Here is a 23,205-nt window from a genome sequence, read left to right as displayed (position 1 = left end):
GGTATTCTGTATTAGTCTTCAATGATGCCTTCTTTTGTATTCCATTAGTCCCAGAGTCACAAGAAATTTTGGCTTGTGAGTGGCAGGACTCCACATACAACTAAAACAATACTTCCGGGCCGTCTGGCCCCAAGGGTGCAAAAATTCCCACACCATCTTTGGGGAAAGCTTAGCTAAAGACCTAAAAGTTCTACCTCTGGAAAAGGAAACCCTCCTTCAATATGCAGACGACATTCTGATCACCAGCCCTACTAAGGAGGCCTCTGAACTACCAAGCCAATAAAGGATAGAAGTTGTCCAAGAAAAAGCTCAAATATCACAGACTGCGGTGACCTGCCTGGGCTTCATTCTCACAGAAGGTCAGAGAAGCCCATCCCAGGAAAGGGAAGAAACCATTTTCAGCCTTACCCCTTTCTAAAACTAGAAGACAGCTTAGGGGTTCCTGGGGAGGCCAGGGTTTGCTGCTTCTGGATCCCTAACTACAGTCTACTAGCTGGGCCTCTATATGAAACACTGAAAGGAAAAGATGATGATCCTTTTGAATAGAATCCAGAAGTGGCCTTTCAAGAATGGAAAGAGCAGTCAATTCAGACCCTTGCCCTGGAACTCCCTAATTTAGCTAAACCCTTTGACCTTTACATTCCCGGTGAAAGGTGAATCGCCATTGGAGAATTAGTGCAAAAACTGGGACCGCTTGAAATGGAACAATGCAAGAATGCCATCCAGGTAGGATAAACTACGGTCACTAAGGGGCTTGGCCCACTGCCACATCTGGCCAAGATACTGGCGGTATCTAAAAACCTGGAAATCAGCAGCCCAAAAGGCCACCTCCCTCCTAAGGGAAAAGGACCCCACGTGGTGATCCTAACCACCAACCATGCCCTGAAGTTGCAGGGTTCGCTCCGTGGGCACACTGACCTCGAGTGAGGAGGCCCTCCAACTCCAACATCCAGAGGGATAACCGGGGGCAACAGGGCACCATGACGACTCGTGTGAACATCACTTGACCTGGAGTTTCTCTCATAAAACAACAAGAGTGTGTCCCAAAAGAGTAGACTACTGCTTGCAGGACTTACTGCACCCAGAGGGGAGCTAATAATCTTGGCGGGGGAACAGTATACCACACTGTCACCATAGAAAAGCCTACAGACACCGTGATGATGGTGGCCAATAAGACCGGCTGGACTCCTGTTTACTTCAAAAGGCTGTTGACTCAGTAGCCATCATGGTCCTTGGTCACCACTGACTCTGGACTGTCTGGGAGTTGAGCGGGCAGGGCTCTGACACCTGGTGCTGTTTGTACGTTAATTCAGGGGCCTAATTGAAGAAAGCGCAGACTACTGGTCAGAGCATCTAGGCTGGCAGAGACGGTCAGCCTAAGGTGGCCGAACAAATGTGGGGCGGGGTGAAACCGGCCCCCACAGCGTCTCTGCACATCTCTTTCCTGGACCCTTAAAGGTCATTAGAATCTATAACACTTCCAATGCTGGTGCTCAGGTGGACGAGCAGGGAGGCAGGGGTCCTGGGGACAATCAACGTCACCGGGAGGCTGCTGGGGAGAAGCTCTGACCCTCGCCCCAGGGTATGAGGGCTCCCAACTCAGCACTCAGCAGTTACAGAAGAAGGGTCTGCACCCTCAGCACTCCAAGAATGAGGAACGGGACAAAAGGCAGAGGAGGGGTTTGTCCCCAGCAAAGCCCATTAAAAATCCCTGGGAGATAAAAATAGAATCTGGGCAATAAAGTCAAGTCTAACCTTTTTTATCCTTTGTGCTTTGTCTAATTTCACGTGCTCCTAGGGTCCCGCATGCAGAGGTTCCACACCCGGCACTTCAGACCAGATTTCCTAGTGCAGAATGGCTGGGTCGACACCTCAGCTCCTGGGGCCCAGTGCAGACTCCACGATATAGAGCCTGAGCTACAGCCAACCCGGCCCTCGAGAGCTCCGCCGCCTCCCTCCCTCCCACTGACTCTGACAGGATCTCTACACAGCAGCCCAGCCCACAGCCCACGGGGTAGTGCATGCTCTCACCTCTCCATTCTCTGATCAAAATATAAAGTTTCCTTTGCTTGTGAACCAAACTCAGTCTCGATCTGTTGGCCCCAATGACACTGGGCAGGGGGACACTTGTTGGGGTCCACTCTGGAGGATCAGTAACAGAAATTGAGACTATTGTAACCTCAATGAACAGATGTGTGAGCCAAACTGTAGTTAACATAGAACAGTGTATAAGGCTCGGGTAAAATAAGATGTTTTTAACACTTCCATTTGATATTTCCATCACTTTTTATAAGCAAGTTCAGTGAAAAGGTTTGTCTTATTTGTCAGGTCAATATTAGAGAAACGAAGTGATTTCTTTCCAAGGATGTACAGCTAATAATCTTGGTTAAACCTTCAATCTTGTTTTAAATGCTTTTCCATTGAAAATGATACCTCTCTTTCAGCTCCCCCATTTCTGAGAAGTATAAAATCTTATAATTTATTATTACCAAAGGGGAAAGGTGGGAGGAGGGATAAATTAACAGTTTGGAATGAACACATACACACTGCTATGTATAAAATAGATCATCAGCAAGGAACTACTGTATAGCACAGGGAACTACACTCAACATTTTGCAATAACCTATAAGGGGAAATAATCTGAAAAAGAATAGATATTTTTATTGACATCATCTATCAATGACAGTTAAAGTGTAGCCTAAGGGAAGCTGGTGGTGAGTGCTTCTGACCCTGAAGACTTCAATCATCTAAAGTTTGGACTCTGCCTACTTCCCAAGGCCCTTAATGAACATATGTGTAGCCGTAGCTTAAAAACTTCCCCAGTTTGGGTTTCGGGGAGACACTGATTTTGAAAAAGCCCTGGTGTTCTCCTTACATGAATGGGACTCTTCCTACTGCTAAAACATGTCTGTCACACCCAGAGGATGGTATACCGTCTGATTGGGAAGAGTTTGGAAAAGGCATCTCATCTCCTCATCTCCTGGTGCTCGGGTTCACCCCTCCAGCGTCTTTACTAACAGTCTCCCCACTTGGAGATGTCAGCACTGTCAACATCCTGTTGCGTACAGTTTGGAATTTGTCCAGAGGATGAAGCGGAAGGATGAGGAACAATGAGAGACAAGTCCTAGGTGTTCAGACAGGCACATGTCACTCTAATTTCCAATCAGGAAGACGAATTGACCAAAGGCTAAGGTTGCCCATGGAAACAGTATAGGGCTTGAGGAAATCCCGCTGCTTTGTGGCCAGTTCCCATAAACACGAGTTGAACAATGGAACTCAGGGGCAGTAAAATTCACAAAACTGCAGAGTTGAAAATATCCATCACTGAAAAATGTCTTGAGGAAAGTCAGAGAAAAGGACTTGTAAGCAAGGGAGAATGGCAGGAAAGGGATTTGAGGAGGTAGAAAGGACTCGCCATTAAGCACAAGAAAAGGAGCTGAACATTGCCAACATTGCCAACATTGCAGTTGGCCAAAAAGGGTGTATGCGTTCTTTTCTGTATATATTCAAGAAAAGGGCATACACTTTTTTAGCCAACCAAACAGGTGGGCACTGGAAGTCAATACTACAAAAGATATCACTTCGCATCAGTCAGAAGAGCCATCCTCATAAAGCGTAAACAACAGAAATGCAGGACAGGGCAACGAGAAGAGGGAGCCCTGTGAGACTTATAGTGGAAATGTATATTGCCAACGGCCATTCTGGAGAAGTGTATTGTGTTTACTAAAGCATCTAAAAAATGAGCTACAGAGCATAGGGCACTTGCACTCATGGGCGTATATCTTGGGAAAAACAAAAATCGAGAGGACACAGGCACCCCAATGTTTACCCCCTCTCTGTTTAAAAGATCCTCGACTAGGATATAACTTAAATGTCTCTGGAGGGAAAAAATGGATAGAGATGTGGTACTTAGGTAGAGTGGAATATTATTCAGCCTGGAAATCAATGAAATATGGCCAGTTGTAACAACTCCGGAGGAGTTACGTATGATCATTCTAAGTGACAGAATTCAAAAAGAAAAAGACACATATCATAAGATATCACTTAAAGGTGGAATCCAAAATGGCTACACATGAAATAAATTACAAAACAAAAACATAGTCAAATATGTAGAAAACACGCATAAGGCTGCTAAACGGGAAAGGTGGGGAGGGGTGAGGCATCATCCAGGAGGTTGAAATTAGCAAAGATACCATTCCAAATACCAAACTGATAATCAACAAGGCCTACACGGTAGCTAAAAGAACTGCACTCAGCACACTCAAGTCACCGGAAAAGAATATATACGACTGGTAAGAATCTGAAAAAGAATTTATTGATGTCTCTCTGTACGTGAATCAAGTGGATGTACAGCAGCAAGAAACAGAGCTTTGAAAATCAGCTGTAACCAATATAGTAATAAATTGAAAAAAATAAACGACAGAGAGACAGAGAAAACCTCTTACAACTTTTCCTCAGGGACGATGATGCAACATGGATTGAACACATCTAGACCCACAGCAGGATGAGACATAAGGCTGGAAACTGTTTGCGCTAAGAGAAATGTGAGGTTGGGTGAGGAAATGCACACCCTTTAAAGTAATACTACCTGGTACCCATTCAATGGGTCCCAAATCTGCAGGTTCAAGGGATCTTCCTACAGCTAAAACATGCATGGAAAACCCAGAGGACTGTACACCATGTGATCGGGAGATGTGTCTAATATGCACCTCATTTATCCTCTCCTGGTGCTCCTGTTCACCATTCCAGCCACGCTACTTAGAATCTCCCCACTTGGAGAATCAGCACATTTAAACTTCTGTTTCACACATTTTGCAAATTGTGAGGAGGATGAACGGGAAGAGGGGGAACCAATGAGAGAAGAGTTGTAGGGGTTTGGACGGGCACATATCACTCTAATTTCCCATTAAGAGTAAGAATTAAAGAAAGGCTCAGCCTGCCTCGCCGGAGCCAAAATAGGGCCTGAAGCAATCCTGCGGGTTTGAGGCCAGCTCACAAAAGAGCAACTTAAAAAATGGAGCTCAGGGTCACTGCAATTCACAAACCTGCAGAGTTATAAATGAAAACTAACGTCCAAAAATATGTTGAGGTAAGGCAAAGAAGAGGATCTGAATGCAAGACAGAATTGCAAGAAACAGATTTCAAGAGATAGATTGGACTCGTCTTTAACGCACATGAAAAGCGGCAGAATTTCGACAATGATGCAGTTGGCCCAAAAGGGCGTATGTGTTTTTTCCTGATTATATCCAGGAAAAAACGCATACGCACTTTATGGGCAACGAAGCAAGCAAGCAATGCAAATGTGCACAACAAAGAAGTCTCACTTCCCACCGGTCAAAAGGGCCATCCTAAAAAATTGTAAAAACCAGAAATGCAGGACAGGCCATGGAGAACAGGGAGCCTTTATACGCTGATGGGCAGTGTGTGAACTGCCGAGAGCCACTCTGGAGAAGTGTATGGTGGTTCCTAAATCATCTAAAAAACAGAGCTACAGAGCATAGGACACTTCCAATCATGGGAGTATATCTAGGGAAGTCTAAAAATCAACAAGACACAAGCACACCACAGTTTAGGGCTACTCTGTTTACAAGAACCTCAACTTCAGTACACCTTAAATATCCCAGGAAAGAGAACAATGGATAAAGAAGATGTGGTACTTATGTACAATGGAATATCTCTTCACCATGAAATCAATGTAATAAGGCTAGTAGAAGGATAAAGAGTGGATTTAGGTCCAATAATACTACTTGAAATAAGTCAAACAGAAAAAGAAACATATCATAAGATATCACTTATAGAGGGAGGGTAAATATGGCTGCACAAGAAATGAATTACAGAACAGAACAGTGTCTCACATTTAGAAAACACACTTATGTCAGCTTAAGGGGAAAGGAGAGGTGGGGTGATGCATAAAACCAGAGTTTGAAATTAGCACAGATACCGTTCAATAAACCAAATAGGTATTAGACAAGATCTACACCTTGCTCAATGAACAGGCCTCAACACACCCTATACACCGCAGAGAAATATATCTGAGGAATAAGAATCTTAAAACCCATGTATTGATATATCTCCATAAGGGAATCAAGTGTGTGCAGAGCAGCACAAACACAGCAGTGAAAAGGAGCTAAACCCCATTATAGAAATAAATTTTAAAAACAAAACGCTGAAACAATGAAAGAGAGAAAAATTCTTACAAAATTCGCTCAGGGGCTGTGATGCAACCTGGATTGACCACATATAAACCCACAGCTGGATAAGACATAAGGCTGGACACTTGGGGCTGACAGGATTGGTGAGCTTTGGTGAGCAACTGCCGAAAGTTTAATGCAATACTTCATGCTACTCAGTCCAAGGGTCCCAACACTCCAGGTTGAAGGGAATCTTCCTACAGCTAAACCATGCTTGGGAAACCCAGCGACTGGTATACCATATGATCGGGAAAGGTTTCTAAAACGCACCTCATTTTTCCTCTCCTGGGGCTCCGGATCGACATTCCAGCCGCTTTACTAACAACATCCCAACATGGAGTCAATGCCTTTAAGTTCTGGTATCGCACAGTCTGCAGTTAGTGCAGAGGATGAATGGGAATAGGGGGAAACAGTGAGAAACTAGCTGTAGCAGTTTCAATGGGCACATGTCACTCTAATATCACATCAGTAAGAAGAATTAACCAAAGGCACAGCAGGTACCCCAGAAGAAAAATAGGGCTTCAAGGAATCCTGTGGTTATGGGGCAATACCACAAAAATAAGAGCTAAAAAATGGAGCTAAGGGCCACTGCAATTCAAAAACCTGCAGAGTTATAAAGGCCAACTATTTTTAAAAAATATATTGAGGTAAGGCTATGAAGAGGCATTGAAAGCAAGGCAGAATTGCAGGAAACCGATTTCAGGAGGTAGACTGGAATTGCATTGAAAGCATATAAAGAGAGTCAGAAACTCGACAATGATGCACTTGGCCAAAAAGGGCGTATGTGTTTTTTCCTGAATATATTCAGGAAAAAACGCATACGCACTTTTTGGCCAACCAAGCAAGCTTGCAAAGGAAATCTGCACTACAATGAAGTCTCACTTCCACCTGGTCAAAAGGGCCATCTGAAAAAAGTGTAAAATCCATAAAGGCACGACAGGCCATGGAGAACTGGGAGCCTTCTTATGCTGATGGGCGGGATGTAAATTGCCAACAGCCACTCTGGAGAAGTGTATGGTGTTTCCTGAAACATCTAAAAAACAAAGCAACAGAGCCTAGGGCACTTCCACTTATGGTCCTATAGCTTAGGGAAATTAAAATCAAAAAGACACAGCCACCCCAAAGTTTGGGACGGCTCTGTTTACAAGAACCTCGTTTACAGTACAAGTTCAATATCGCAGAAAGTGAAAAATGGATAAAGAACTTGTGGTACTTACGTACAATGCAATATCACTCAGCAATGAAATCTATGTCATCAGGCCCGTAGCAGCATAATGAGTGGATTCAGGTATGATGATTCGAACTGAAATAAGTCACACAGAAAAGAAACATCATAAGGTATCACTAATACAGAGAATGTGAACTTGGCTACACATGAACTGAATTACAAAACAGAACAGTGTCTCAAGTTTAGAAAACCAACTTATGCTTGCTTAAGGGGGAAGGTGAGTTGGGGTGCTGCATAAAACCAGAGATTGAAATGAGCACAGATAAAGTTCCTTAAGCCAAATATGGAATAGACAAGAGCTACTCCTTGCTCAACGAAATGGACTCAACACCGCATATTAAACGCCTAAGAATGTACCTGACTTGTAAGTATCTTAAAACCTATGGATTGCTATGTCTCCGAAAGAGAATCAAGCATTTGTACAGGGGCATAAACGCAGCAGTGATAGGATTGGATAGGTTCAGTGAGCAAATGAAGACCCTTTGAAGTCATATTGCATGGTACCCATTACATCGGTCTTAACTCTCCAGGTTTAAGGTATTCTTCCTTCAGCTAAATCATACATGAGGAACCCAAGTATGATCAACCATGTGAACGGGAGACGTGTTCAAATATGTCTCAGTTTTCCTCCCCTGGTACTCGGGTGCAACATTCCAGACGCTTTACTAACACTCTCCCCACTTGGAGAGTCAGCGCCTTTAACCTCCTGTTTGGCCCAGTTTGCAATTTCTGCGGAAGATGAACAGGAATAGCGAGAACCAATGAGAGACTAGCTGGAGGTGTCTGGACGGGCAAATTTAACTCTCATTTCCCACCAGGAAGAGGAAATAACCAAAGGCTAAGCGTGCCGTGCCGGAACCAGATTAGGGCCTGAAGCCATCCTGCGGTGTTGCGGCCAGGTCACAAGAAAGCGAGTTGAAGAAAGGAGCTCAGAGGTACTGTAATTCACAAACCTGCAGAGTTATAAATGACAGCTATCGTCCAAAAATAGACTGAAGTAAGGCTGCCAAGAGGACTTGAAAGCGGGGCAGAATTGCAGGAAACCGATTTCAGGAGATAGACTGGAATTGCATTGAAAGCATAGGAAAAGAGGCTGAACGTCCACAATGATGCACTTGGCCAAAAAGGGCGTATGCGTTTTTTCCTGAATATATTCAGGAAAAAACGCATACGCCCTTTTTGGCCAACCAAGCAAGCTTGCAAAGGAAATCTGCACTACAATGAAGTCTCACTTCCCCCCGGTCAAAAGGGCCATCTGAAAAAAGTGTAAAATCCAGAAAGGCAGGACAGGCCATGGAGAACTGGGAGCCTTGTTATGCTGATGGGCGGGATGTAAATTGCCAACAACCACTGGGGAGAAGTGTATGGTGTTTCCTGAAACATCTAAAAAACAAAGCAACAGAACCTAGGGCACTTCCACTTATGGTCCTATAGCTTAGGGAAATTAAAATCAAAAAGACACAGCCACCCCAAAGTTTGGAACGGCTCTGTTTACAAGAACCTCGTTTACAGTACAAGTTCAACATCGCAGAAAGTGAAAAATGGATAAAGAAGTTGTGGTATTTACTTACAAAGCAATATCACTCAGCAATGAAATCTGTGTCATCAGGCCCTTAGCAGCACAATGAGTGGATTCAGGTATGATGATTCTAACTGAAATAAGTCACACAGAAAAAGAAACATCATAAGATATCAGTAATACACGGAATGTAAACTTGGCTACACAGGAACTGAATTACAGAACAGAACAGGGTCTCAAATTTAGAAAAAAAACTTATGCTTGCTTAAGGGTAAAGGTGAGTTGGGGTGCTGCATAAAACCAGAGATTGAAATGAGCACAGATAAAGTTCCTTAAGCCAAATATGGAATAGACAAGCGCTACTCCTTGCTCAATGAAATGGACTCAACACCCCATATTAAACGCCTAAGAATGTACCTGACTAGTAAGTATCGTAAAACCTATGGATTGCTATGTCTCCGAAAGAGAATCAAGCATGTGTACAGGGGCATAAACGCAGCAGTGATAGGATTGGAGAGGTTCGGTGAGCAAATGAAGACCCTTTGAAGTCATATTGCATGGTACCCATTCCACGGGTCTCAACTCTCCAGATTTAAGGTATTCTTCCTTCAGCTAAAACATGCATATGGAACCCAAGTATGATCAACCATGTGAACGGGAGACGTGTTCAAATATGTCTCAGTTTTCCTCCCCTGGTACTCGGGTGCAACATTCCAGATGCTTTACTAACACTCTCCCCACTTGGAGAGTCAGCGCCTTTAACCTCCTGTTTGGCCCAGTTTGCAATTTCTGCGGAAGATGAACAGGAATAGCGAGAACCAATGAGAGGCTAGCTGGAGGTGTCTGGACGGGCAAATTTAACTCTCATTTCCCACCAGGAAGAGGAAATAACCAAAGGCTCAGCGTTCCGTACCGGAACCAGATTAGGGCCTGAAGCCATCCTGCGGTGTTGCGGCCAGCTCAAAAGAAAGCGAGTTGAAGAAAGGAGCTCAGGGGCACTGTAATTCACAAACCTGCAGAGTTATAAATGACAGCTATCGTCCAAAAATAGACTGAAGTAAGGCTGCCAAGAGGACTTGAAAGCGGGGCAGAATTGCAGGAAACCGATTTCAGGAGGTAGACTGGAATTGCATTGAAAGCATAGGAAAAGAGGCAGAACGTCCACAATGATGCACTTGGCCAAAAAGGGCGGATGCGTTTTTTCCTGAATATATTCAGGAAAAAACGCATACGCCCTTTTTGGCCAACCAAGCAAGCTTGCAAAGGAAATCTGCACTACAATGAAGTCTCACTTCCCCCCGGTCAAAAGGGCCATCTGAAAAAAGTGTAAAATCCAGAAAGGCAGGACAGGCCATGGAGAACTGGGAGCGTTGTTATGCTGAAGGGCGGGATGTAAATTGCCAACAACCACTCGGGAGAAGTGTATGGTGTTTCCTGAAACATCTAAAAAACAAAGCAACAGAACCTAGGGCACTTCCACTTATGGTCTTATAGCTTAGGGAAATTAAAATCAAAAAGACACAGCCACCCCAAAGTTTGGAACGGCTCTGTTTACAAGAACCTCGTTTACAGTACAAGTTCAACATCGCAGAAAGTGAAAAATGGATAAAGAAGTTGTGGTATTTACTTACAAAGCAATATCACTCAGCAATGAAATCTGTGTCATCAGGCCCTTAGCAGCACAATGAGTGGATTCAGGTATGATGATTCTAACTGAAATAAGTCACACAGAAAAAGAAACATCATAAGATATCAGTAATACACGGAATGTAAACTTGGCTACACAGGAACTGAATTACAGAACAGAACAGGGTCTCAAATTTAGAAAACCAACTTATTCTTGCTTAAGGGTAAAGGTGAGTTGGGGTGCTGCATAAAACCAGAGATTGCAATGAGCACAGATAAAGTTCCTTAAGTCAAATATGGAATAGACCAGAGCTACTCCTTGCTCAACGAAATGGACTCAACACCCCATATTAAACGCCTAAGAATGTTCCTGACTAGTAAGTATCTTAAAACCTATGGATTGCTATGTCTCCGAAAGAGAATCAAGCATGTGTACAGGGGCATAAACGCACCAGTGATAGGATTGGAGAGGTTCGGTGAGCAAATGAAGACCCTTTGAAGTCATATTGCATGGTACCCATTCCACGGGTTTCAACTACCCAGGTTTAAGGTATTCTTCCTTCAGCTAAAACATGCATGTGGAACCTAGAGTATGATCAACCATGTGATCGGGAGACGTGTTCAAATATGTCTCAGTTTTCGTACCCTGGTACTCGGGTGCAACATTCCAGACGCTTTACTAACACACTCCCCACTTGGAGAGTCAGCGCCTTTAACCTCCTGTTTGGCCCAGTTTGCAATTTCTGCGGAAGATGAACAGGAATAGCGAGAACCAATGAGAGACTAGCTGGAGGTGTCTGGACGGGCAAATTTAACTCTCATTTCCCAACAGGAAGAGGAATTAACCAAAGGCTCAGCGTGCCGTGCCGGAACCAGATTAGGGCCTGAAGCCATCCTGCGGTGTTGCGGCCAGGTCACAAGAAAGCGAGTTGAAGAAAGGAGCTCAGGGGCACTGTAATTCACAAACCTGCAGAGTTATAAATGACAGCTATCGTCCAAAAATAGACTGAAGTAAGGCTGCCAAGAGGACTTGAAAGCGGGGCAGAATTGCAGGAAACCGATTTCAGGAGGTAGACTGGAATTGCATTGAAAGCATAGGAAAAGAGGCAGAACGTCCACAATGATGCACTTGGCCAAAAAGGGCGTATGCGTTTTTTCCTGAATATATTCAGGAAAAAACGCATACGCCCTTTTTGGCCAACCAAGCAAGCTTGCAAAGGAAATCTGCACTACAATGAAGTCTCACTTCCCCCCGGTCAAAAGGGCCATCTGAAAAAAGTGTAAAATCCAGAAAGGCAACAGGCCATTGAGAACTGGGAGCCTTGTTATGCTGATGGGCGGGATGTAAATTGCCAACAGACACTTGGGAGAAGTGTATGGTGTTTCCTGAAACATCTAAAAAACAAAGCAACAGAGCCTAGGGCACTTCCACTTATGGTCCTATAGCTTAGGGAAAATAAATCAAAAAGACACAGCCACCCCAAAGTTTGGAACGGCTCTGTTTACAAGAACCTCGTTTACAGTACAAGTTCAACATCGCAGAAAGTGAAAAATGGATAAAGAACTTGTGGTACTTACGTACAATGCAGTATCACTCAGCAATGAAATCTATGTCATCAGGCCCATAGCAGCATAATGAGTAGATTCAGGTACGATGATTCTAACTGAAATAAGTCACACAGAAAAAGAAATATCATAAGATATCACTAATACACGGAATGTAAACTTGGCTACACAGGAACTGAATTCCAAAACAGAACAGGTTCTCAAATTTAGAAAACCAACTTATGCTTGCTTAAGGGGAAAGGTGAGTTGGGTTGCTGCATAAAACCAGAGATTGAAATGAGCACAGATAAAGTTCCTTAAGCCAAATATGGAATAGACAAGAGCTACTCCTTGCTCAACGAAATGGACTCAACACCGCATATTTAACGCCTAAGAATGTACCTGACTAGTAAGTATCTTAAAACCTATGGATTGCTATGTCTCCGAAAGAGAATCAAGCATGTGTACAGGGGCATAAACGCAGCAGTGATAGGATTGGAGAGGTTCGGTGAGCAAATGAAGACTCTTTGAAGTCATATTGCATGGTACCCATTCCACGGGTTTCAACTACCCAGGTTTTAGGTATTCTTCCTTCAGCTAAAACATGCATGTGGAACCCAGAGTATGATCAACCATGTGATCGGGAGACGTGTTCAAATATGTCTCAGTTTTCCTCCCCTGGTACTCGGGTGCAACATTCCAGACGCTTTACTAACACTCTCCCCACTTGTAGAGTCAGCGCCTTTAACCTCCTGTTTGGCACAGTTTGCAATTTCTGCGGAAGATGAACAGGAATAGCGAGAACCAATGAGAGGCTAGCTGGAGGTGTCTGGACGGGCAAATTTAACTCTCATTTCCCACCAGGAAGAGGAAATAACCAAAGGCTCAGCGTGCCGTACCGGAACCAGATTAGGGCCTGAAGCCATCCTGCGGTGTTGCAGCCAGGTCACAAGAAAGCGAGTTGAAGAAAGGAGCTCAGGGGCACTGTAATTCACAAACCTGCAGAGTTATAAATGACAGCTATCGTCCAAAAATAGACTGAAGTAAGGCTGCCAAGAGGACTTGAAAGCGGGGCAGAATTGCAGGAAACCGATTTCAGGAGGTAGACTGGAATTGCATTGAAAGCATAGGAAAAGAGGCAGAACGTCCACAATGATGCACTTGGCCAAAAAGGGCATATGCGTTTTTTCCTGAATATATTCAGGAAAAAACGCATATGCCCTTTTTGGCCAACCAAGCAAGCTTGCAAAGGAAATCTGCACTACAATGAAGTCTCACTTCCCCCCGGTCAAAAGGGCCATCTGAAAAAAGTGTAAAATCCAGAAAGGCAGGACAGGCCATGGAGAACTGGGAGCCTTGTTATGCTGATGGGCGGGATGTAAATTGCCAACAACCACTCGGGAGAAGTGTATGGTGTTTCCTGAAACATCTAAAAAACAAAGCAACAGAACCTAGGGCACTTCCACTTTCGGTCCTATAGCTTAGGGAAATTAAAATCAAAAAGACACAGCCACCCCAAAGTTTGGAACGGCTCTGTTTACAAGAACCTCGTTTACAGTACAAGTTCAACATCGCAGAAAGTGAAAAATGGATAAAGAAGTTGTGGTATTTACTTACAAAGCAATATCACTCAGCAATGAAATCTGCGTCATCAGGCCCTTAGCAGCACAATGAGTGGATTCAGGTATGATGATTCTAACTGAAGTAAGTCACACAGAAAAAGAAACATCATAAGATATCAGTAATACACGAAATGTAAACTTGGCTACACAGGAACTGAATTACAGAACAGAACAGGGTCTCAAATTTAGAAAACCAACTTATTCTTGCTTAAGGGTAAAGGTGAGTTGGGGTGCTGCATAAAACCAGAGATTGCAATGAGCACAGATAAAGTTCCTTAAGCCAAATATGGAACAGACAAGAGCTACTCCTTGCTCAACGAAATGGACTCAACACCGCATATTAAACGCCTAAGAATGTTCCTGACTAGTAAGTATCTTAAAACCTATGGATTGCTATGTCTCCGAAAGAGAATCAAGCATGTGTACAGGGGCATAAACGCAGCAGTGATAGGATTGGAGAGGTTCGGTGAGCAAATGAAGACCCTTTGAAGTCATATTGCATGGTACCCATTCCACGGGTTTCAACTACCCAGGTTTAAGGTATTCTTCCTTCAGCTAAAACATGCATGTGGAACCTAGAGTATGATCAACCATGTGATCGGGAGACGTGTTCAAATATGTCTCAGTTTTCGTACCCTGGTACTCGGGTGCAACATTCCAGACGCTTTACTAACACTCTCCCGACTTGGAGAGTCAGTCCCTTTAACCTCCTGTTTGGCCCAGTTTGCAATTTCTGCGGAAGATGAACATCAATAGCGAGAACCAATGAGAGACTAGCTGGAGGTGTCTGGACGGGCAAATTTAACTCTCATTTCCCACCAGGAAGAGGAATTAACCAAAGGCTCAGCGTGCCGTGCCGGAACCAGATTAGGGCCTGAAGCCATCCTGCGGTGTTGCGGCCAGGTCACAAGAAAGCGAGTTGAAGAAAGGAGCTCAGGGGCACTGTAATTCACAAACCTGCAGAGTTATAAATGACAGCTATCGTCCAAAAATAGACTGAAGTAAGGCTGCCAAGAGGACCTGAAAGCGGGGCAGAATTGCAGGAAACCGATTTCAGGAGGTAGACTGGAATTGCATTGAAAGCATAGGAAAAGAGGCAGAACGTCCACAATGATGCACTTGGCCAAAAAGGGCGTATGCGTTTTTTCCTGAATATATTCAGGAAAAAACGCATACGCCCTTTTTGGCCAACCAAGCAAGCTTGCAAAGGAAATCTGCACTACAATGAAGTCTCACTTCCCCCCGGTCAAAAGGGCCATCTGAAAAAAGTGTAAAATCCAGAAAGGCAACAGGCCATTGAGAACTGGGAGCCTTGTTATGCTGATGGGCGGGATGTAAACTGCCAACAGACACTTGGGAGAAGTGTATGGTGTTTCCTGAAACATCTAAAAAACAAAGCAACAGAGCCTAGGGCACTTCCACTTATGGTCCTATAGCTTAGGGAAATTAAATTCAAAAAGACACAGCCACCCCAAAGTTTGGAACGGCTCTGTTTACAAGAACCTCGTTTACAGTACAAGTTCAACATCGCAGAAAGTGAAAAATGGATAAAGAACTTGTGGTACTTACGTACAATGCAGTATCACTCAGCAATGAAATCTATGTCATCAGGTCCGTAGCAGCATAATGAGTAGATTCAGGTACGATGATTCTAACTGAAATAAGTCACACAGAAAAAGAAACATCATAAGATATCACTAATACACGGAATGTAAACTTGGCTACACAGGAACTGAATTCCAAAACAGAACAGGTTCTCAAATTTAGAAAACCAACTTATGCTTGCTTAAGGGGAAAGGTGAGTTGGGGTGCTGCATAAAACCAGAGATTGAAATGAGCACAGATAAAGTTCCTTAAGCCAAATATGGAATAGACAAGAGCTACTCCTTGCTCAACGAAATGGACTCAACACCGCATATTAAACGCCTAAGAATGTACCTGACTAGTAAGTATCTTAAAACCTATGGATTGCTATGTCTCCGAAAGAGAATCAAGCATGTGTACAGGGGCATAAACGCATCAGTGATAGGATTGGAGAGGTTCGGTGAGCAAATGAAGACCCTTTGAAGTCATATTGCATGGTACCCATTCAACGGGTTTCAACTACCAAGGTTTTAGGTATTCTTCCTTCAGCTAAAACATGCAGGTGGAAACCAGAGTATGATCAACCATGTGATCGGGAGACGTGTTCAAATATGTCTCAGTTTTCCTCCCCTGGTACTCGGGTGCAACATTCCAGACGCTTTACTAACACTCTCCCCACTTGGAGAGTCAGCGCCTTTAACCTCCTGTTTGGCACAGTTTGCAATTTCTGCGGAAGATGAACAGGAATAGCGAGAACCAATGAGAGGCTAGCTGGAGGTGTCTGGACGGGCAAATTTAACTCTCATTTCCCACCAGGAAGAGGAAATAACCAAAGGCTCAGCGTGCCGTACCGGAACCAGATTAGGGCCTGAAGCCATCCTGCGGTGTTGCGGCCAGGTCACAAGAAAGCGAGTTGAAGAAAGGAGTTCAGGGGCACTGTAATTCACAAACCTGCAGAGTTATAAATGACAGCTATCGTCCAAAAATAGACTGAAGTAAGGCTGCCAAGAGGACTTGAAAGCGGGGCAGAATTGCAGGAAACCGATTTCAGGAGGTAGACTGGAATTGCATTGAAAGCATAGGAAAAGAGGCAGAACGTCCACAATGATGCACTTGGCCAAAAAGGGCGTATGCATTTTTTCCTGAATATATTCAGGAAAAAACGCATACGCCCTTTTTGGCCAACCAAGCAAGCTTGCAAAGGAAATCTGCACTACAATGAAGTCTCACTTCCCCCCGGTCAAAAGGGCCATCTGAAAAAAGTGTAAAATCCAGAAAGGCAGGACAGGCCATGGAGAACTGGGAGCCTTGTTATGCTGATGGGCGGGATGTAAATTGCCAACAACCACTCGGGAGAAGTGTATGGTGTTTCCTGAAACATCTAAAAAACAAAGCAACAGAACCTAGGGCACTTCCACTTATGGTCCTATAGCTTAGGGAAATTAAAATCAAAAAGACACAGCCACCCCAAAGTTTGGAACGGCTCTGTTTACAAGAACCTCGTTTACAGTACAAGTTCAACATCGCAGAAAGTGAAAAATGGATAAAGAAGTTGTGGTATTTACTTACAAAGCAATATCACTCAGCAATGAAATCTGTGTCATCAGGCCCTTAGCAGCACAATGAGTGGATTCAGGTATGATGATTCTAACTGAAGTAAGTCACACAGAAAAAGAAACATCATAAGATATCACTAATACACGGAATGTAAACTTGGCTACACAGGAACTGAATTACAGAACAGAACAGGGTCTCAAATTTAGAAAACCAACTTATGCTTGCTTAAGGGGAAAGGTGAGTTGGGGTGCTGCATAAAACCAGAGATTGAAATGAGCACAGATAAAGTTCCTTAAGCCAAATATGGAATAGACAAGAGCTACTCCTTGCTCAACGAAATGGACTCAACATCGCATATTAAACGCCTAAGAATGTACCTGACTAGAAAGTATCTTAAAACCTATAGATTGCTATGTCTCCGAAAGAGAATCAAGCATGTGTACAGGGGCATAAACGCAGCAGTGATAGGATTGGAGAGGTTCGGTGAGCAAATGAAGACCCTTTGAAGTCATATTGCATGGTACCCATTCCACGGGTTTCAACTACCCAGGTTTTAGGTATTCTTCCTTCAGCTAAAACATGCATGTGGAACCCAGAGTATGATCAACCATGTGATCGGGAGACGTGTTCAAATATGTCTCAGTTTTCCTCCCCTGGTACTCGGGTGCAACATTCCAGATGCTTTACTAACACTCTCCCCACTTGGAGAGTCAGTCCCTTTAACCTCCTGTTTGGCACAGTTTGCAATTTCTGCGGAAGATGAACAGGAATAGCGAGAACCAATGAGAGGCTAGCTGGAGGTGTCGGGACGGGCAAATTTAACTCTCATTTCGCACCAGGAAGAGGAAATAACCAAAGGCTCAGCGTGCCGTGCCGGAACCAGATTAGGGCCTGAAGCCATCCTGCGGTGTTGCGGCCAGGTCACAAGAAAGCGAGTTGAAGAAAGGAGCTCAGGGGCACTGTAATGCACAAAACTGCAGAGTTATAAATGACAGCTATCGTCCAAAAATAGACTGAAGTAAGGCTGCCAAGAGGACTTGAAAGCGGGGCAGAATTGCAGGAAACCGATTTCAGGAGGTAGACTGGAATTGCATTGAAAGCATAGGAAAAGAGGCAGAACGTCCACAATGATGCACTTGGCCAAAAAGGGCGTATGCGTTTTTTCCTGAATATATTCAGGAAAAAACGCATACGCCCTTTTTGGCCAACCAAGCAAGCTTGCAAGGGAAATCTGCACTACAATGAAGTCTCACTTCCCCCCGGTCAAAAGGGCCATCTGAAAAAAGTGTAAAATCCAGAAAGGCAGGACAGGCCATGGAGAACTGGGAGCCTTGTTATGCTGATGGGCGGGATGTAAATTGCCAATAACCACTCGGGAGAAGTGTATGGTGTTTCCTGAAACATCTAAAAAACAAAGCAACAGAACCTAGGGCACTTCCACTTATGGTCCTATAGCTTAGGGAAATTAAAATCAAAAAGACACAGCCACCCCAAAGTTTGGAACGGCTCTGTTTACAAGAACCTCGTTTACAGTACAAGTTCAACATCGCAGAAAGTGAAAAATGGATAAAGAAGTTGTGGTATTTACTTACAAAGCAATATCACTCAGCAATGAAATCTGTGTCATCAGGCCCTTAGCAGCACAATGAGTGGATTCAGGTATGATGATTCTAACTGAAATAAGTCACACAGAAAAAGAAACATCATAAGATATCAGTAATACACAGAATGTAAACTTGGCTACACAGGAACTGAATTACAGAACAGAACAGGGTCTCAAATTTAGAAAACCAACTTATGCTTGCTTAAGGGTAAAGGTGAGTTGGGGTGCTGCATAAAACCAGAGATTGAAATGAGCACAGATAAAGTTCCTTAAGCCAAATATGGAATAGACAAGAGCTACTCCTTGCTCAACGAAATGGACTCAACACCCCATATTAAACGCCTAAGAATGTACCTGACTAGTAAGTATCTTAAAACCTATGGATTGCTATGTCTCCAAAAGAGAATCAAGCATGTGTACAGGGGCATAAACGCAGCAGTGATAGGATTGGAGAGGTTCGGTGAGCAAATGAAGACCCTTTGAAGTCATATTGCATGGTACCCATTCCACGGGTTTCAACTACCCAGGTTTAAGGTATTCTTCCTTCAGCTAAAACATGCATGTGGAACCTAGAGTATGATCAACCATGTGATCGGGAGACGTGTTCAAATATGTCTCAGTTTTCCTCCCCTGGTACTCGGGTGCAACATTCCAGACGCTTTACTAACACTCTCCCCACTTGGAGAGTCAGTCCCTTTAACCTCCTGTTTGGCCCAGTTTGCAATTTCTGCGGAAGATGAACAGGAATAGCCGGAACCAATGAGAGGCTAGCTGGAGGTGTCTGGACGGGCAAATTTAACTCTCATTTCCCACCAGGAAAAGGAAATAACCAAAGGCTCAGCGTGCCGTGCCGGAACCAGATTAGGGCCTGAAGCCATCCTGCGGTGTTGCGGCCAGGTCACAAGAAAGCGAGTTGAAGAAAGGAGCTCAGGGGCACTGTAATTCACAAACCTGCAGAGTTATAAATGACAGCTATCGTCCAAAAATAGACTGAAGTAAGGCTGCCAAGAGGACTTGAAAGCGGGGCAGAATTGCAGGAAACCGATTTCAGGAGGTAGACTGGAATTGCATTGAAAGCATAGGAAAAGAGGCAGAACGTCCACAATGATGCACTTGGCCAAAAAGGGCGTATGCGTTTTTTCCTGAATATATTCAGGAAAAAACGCATACGCCCTTTTTGGCCAACCAAGCAAGCTTGCAAAGGAAATCTGCACTACAATGAAGTCTCACTTCCCCCCGGTCAAAAGGGCCATCTGAAAAAAGTGTAAAATCCAGAAAGGCAGGACAGGCCATGGAGAACTGGGAGCCTTGTTATGCTGATGGGCGGGATGTATATTGCCAACAACCACTCGGGAGAAGTGTATGGTGTTTCTTGAAACATCTAAAAAACAAAGCAACAGAGCCTAGGGCACTGCCACTTATGGTCCTATAGCTTAGGGAAATTAAAATCAAAAAGACACAGCCACCCCAAAGTTTGGGACGCCTCTGTTTACAAGAACCTCGTTTACAGTACAAGTTCAACATCGCAGAAAGTGAAAAATGGATAAAGAAGTTGTGGTATTTACTTACAAAGCAATATCACTCAGCAATGAAATCTGTGTCATCAGGCCCTTAGCAGCACGATGAGTGGCTTCAGTTATGATGATTCTAACTGAAATAAGTCACACAGAAAAAGAAACATCATAAGATATCAGTAATACACGGAATGTAAACTTGGCTACACAGGAACTGAATTACAGAACAGAACAGGGTCTCAAATTTAGAAAACCAACTTATGCTTGCTTAAGGGGAAAGGTGAGTTGGGGTGCTGCATAAAACCAGAGATTGAAATGAGCACAGATAAAGTTCCTTAAGTCAAATATGGAATAGACAAGAGCTACTCCTTGCTCAACGAAATGGACTCAACACCGCATATTAAACGCCTAAGAATGTACCTGACTAGTAAGTATCGTAAAACCTATGGATTGCTATGTCTCCAAAAGAGATACAAGCATGTGTACAGGGGCATAAACGCAGCAGTGATAGGATTGGAGAGGTTCGGTGAGCAAATGAAGACCCTTTGAAGTCATATTGCATGGTACCCATTACACGGGTCTCAACTCTCCAGGTTTAAGGTATTCTTCCTTCAGCTAAAACATGCATGTGGAACCCAAGTATGATCAACCATGTGAATGGGAGACGTGTTCAAATATGTCTCAGTTTTCCTCCCCTGGTACTCGGGTGCAACATTCCAGACGCTTTACTAACACTCTCCCGACTTGGAGAGTCAGTCCCTTTAACCTCCTGTTTGGACCAGTTTGCAATTTCTGCGGAAGATGAACAGGAATATCGAGAACCAATGAGAGACTAGCTGGAGGTGTCTGGACGGGCAAATTTAACTCTCATTTCCCACCAGGAAGAGGAATTAACCAAAGGCTCAGCGTGCCGTGCCGGAACCAGATTAGGGCCTGAAGCCATCCTGCGGTGTTGCGGCCAGGTCACAAGAAAGCGAGTTGAAGAAAGGAGCTCAGGGGCACTGTAATTCACAAACCTGCAGAGTTATAAATGACAGCTATCGTCCAAATATAGACTGAAGTAAGGCTGCCAAGAGGACTTGAAAGCGGGGCAGAATTGCAGGAAACCGATTTCAGGAGGTAGACTGGAATTGCATTGAAAGCATAGGAAAAGAGGCAGAACGTCCACAATGATGCACTTGGCCAAAAAGGGCGTATGCGTTTTTTCCTGAATATATTCAGGAAAAAACGCATACGCCCTTTTTGGCCAACCAAGCAAGCTTGCAAAGGAAATCTGCACTACAATGAAGTCTCACTTCCCCCCGGTCAAAAGGGCCATCTGAAAAAAGTGTAAAATCCAGAAAGGCAACAGGCCATTGAGAACTGGGAGCCTTGTTATGCTGATGGGCGGGATGTAAATTGCCAACAGACACTTGGGAGAAGTGTATGGTGTTTCCTGAAACATCTAAAAAACAAAGCAACAGAGCCTAGGGCACTTCCACTTATGGTCCTATAGCTTAGGGAAATTAAATTCAAAAAGACACAGCCACCCCAAAGTTTGGAACGGCTCTGTTTACAAGAACCTCGTTTACAGTACAAGTTCAACATCACAGAAAGTGAAAAATGGATAAAGAAGTTGTGGTATTTACTTACAAAGCAATATCACTCAGCAATGAAATCTGTGTCATCAGGCCCTTAGCAGCACAATGAGTGGATTCAGGTATGATGATTCTAACTGAAGTAAGTCACACAGAAAAACAAACATCATAATATATCACTAATACACGGAATGTAAACTTGGCTACACAGGAACTGAATTCCAAAACAAAACAGGTTCTCCAATTTAGAAAACCAACTTATGCTTGCTTAAGGGGAAAGGTGAGTTGGGTTGCTGCATAAAACCAGAGATTTAAATGAGCACAGATAAAGTTCCTTAAGCCAAATATGGAATAGACAAGAGCTACTCCTTGCTCAACGAAATGGACTCAACACCGCATATTAAACATCTAAGAATGTACCTGACTAGTAAGTATCTTAAAACCTATGGATTGCTATGTCTCCGAAAGAGAATCAAGCATGTGTACAGGGGCATAAACGCATCAGTGATAGGATTGGAGAGGTTCGGTGAGCAAATGAAGACCCTTTGAAGTCATATTGCATGGTACCCATTCCACGGGTTTCAACTACCCAGGTTTTAGGTATTCTTCCTTCAGCTAAAACATGCAGGTGGAACCCAGAGTATGATCAACCATGTGATCGGGAGACGTGTTCCAATATGTCTCAGTTTTCCTCCCCTGGTACTCGGGTGCAACATTCCAGACGCTTTACTAACACTCTCCCCACTTGGAGAGTCAGTCCCTTTAACCTCCTGTTTGGCACAGTTTGCAATTTCTGCGGAAGATGAACAGGAATAGCGAGAACCAATGAGAGGCTAGCTGGAGGTGTCTGGACGGGCAAATTTAACTCTCATTTCCCACCAGGAGGAGGAAATAACCAAAGGCTCAGCGTGCCGTGCCAGAACCAGATTAGGGCCTGAAGCCATCCTGCTGTGTTGCGGCCAGGTCACAAGAAAGCGAGTTGAAGAAAGGAGCTCAGGGGCACTGTAATTCACAAACCTGCAGAGTTATAAATGACAGCTATCGTCCAAAAATAGACTGAAGTAAGGCTGCCAAGAGGACTTGAAAGCGGGGCAGAATTGCAGGAAACCGATTTCAGGAGGTAGACTGGAATTGCATTCAAAGCACAGGAGAAGAGGCAGAACGTCCACAATGATGCACTTGGCCAAAAAGGGCGTATGCGTTTTTTCCTGAATATATTCAGGAAAAAACGCATACGCCCTTTTTGGCCAACCAAGCAAGCTTGCAAAGGAAATCTGCACTACAATGAAGTCTCACTTCCCCCCCGGTCAAAAGGGCCATCTGAAAAAAGTGTAAAATCCAGAAAGGCAGGACAGGCCATGGAGAACTGGGAGCCTTGTTATGCTGATGGGCGGGATGTAAATTGCCAACAACCACTCGGGAGAAGTGTATGGTGTTTCCTGAAACATCTAAAAAACAAAGCAACAGAGCCTAGGGCACTGCCACTTATGGTCCTATAGCTTAAGGAAATTAAAATCAAAAAGACACTGCCACCCCAAAGTTTGGGACGCCTCTCTTTACAAGAACCTCGTTTACAGTACAAGTTCAACATCGCAGAAAGTGAAAAATGGATAAAGAAGTTGTGGTATTTACTTACAAA

At 43.9% G+C, this 23,205-nt stretch overlaps 1 long non-coding RNA gene across 16 annotated transcripts in view; it reads right to left on the bottom strand.

The window, feature by feature from the left end:
- The window catches only part of LOC307181293, a 359,275-nt gene that overhangs the window by 192,253 nt on the left and 143,817 nt on the right, over positions 1 to 23,205 (bottom strand). For 4 of the 16 annotated variants that reach the window (XR_013826341.1, XR_013826342.1, XR_013826355.1 and 1 more), the window contains one exon: positions 15,340 to 15,386. The exons of 10 other annotated variants lie outside the window; for them this stretch is intronic. This is a non-coding gene — a long non-coding RNA (uncharacterized lncRNA). Of the gene's footprint in view, positions 1 to 7,439; positions 7,495 to 12,205; positions 12,229 to 15,339; positions 15,387 to 23,205 lie in introns of those variants that run through there. 2 more of the 16 variants (XR_013826353.1, XR_013826354.1) reach the window with 2 other exon arrangements.

Source organism: Stenella coeruleoalba, assembly GCF_951394435.1.
Source record: "Stenella coeruleoalba genome assembly, contig: scaffold_34, whole genome shotgun sequence".
In the NCBI taxonomy this organism is placed as follows: Eukaryota; Metazoa; Chordata; class Mammalia; order Artiodactyla; family Delphinidae; genus Stenella; species Stenella coeruleoalba.
This window is presented reverse-complemented; position numbering and strand designations above follow the sequence as displayed.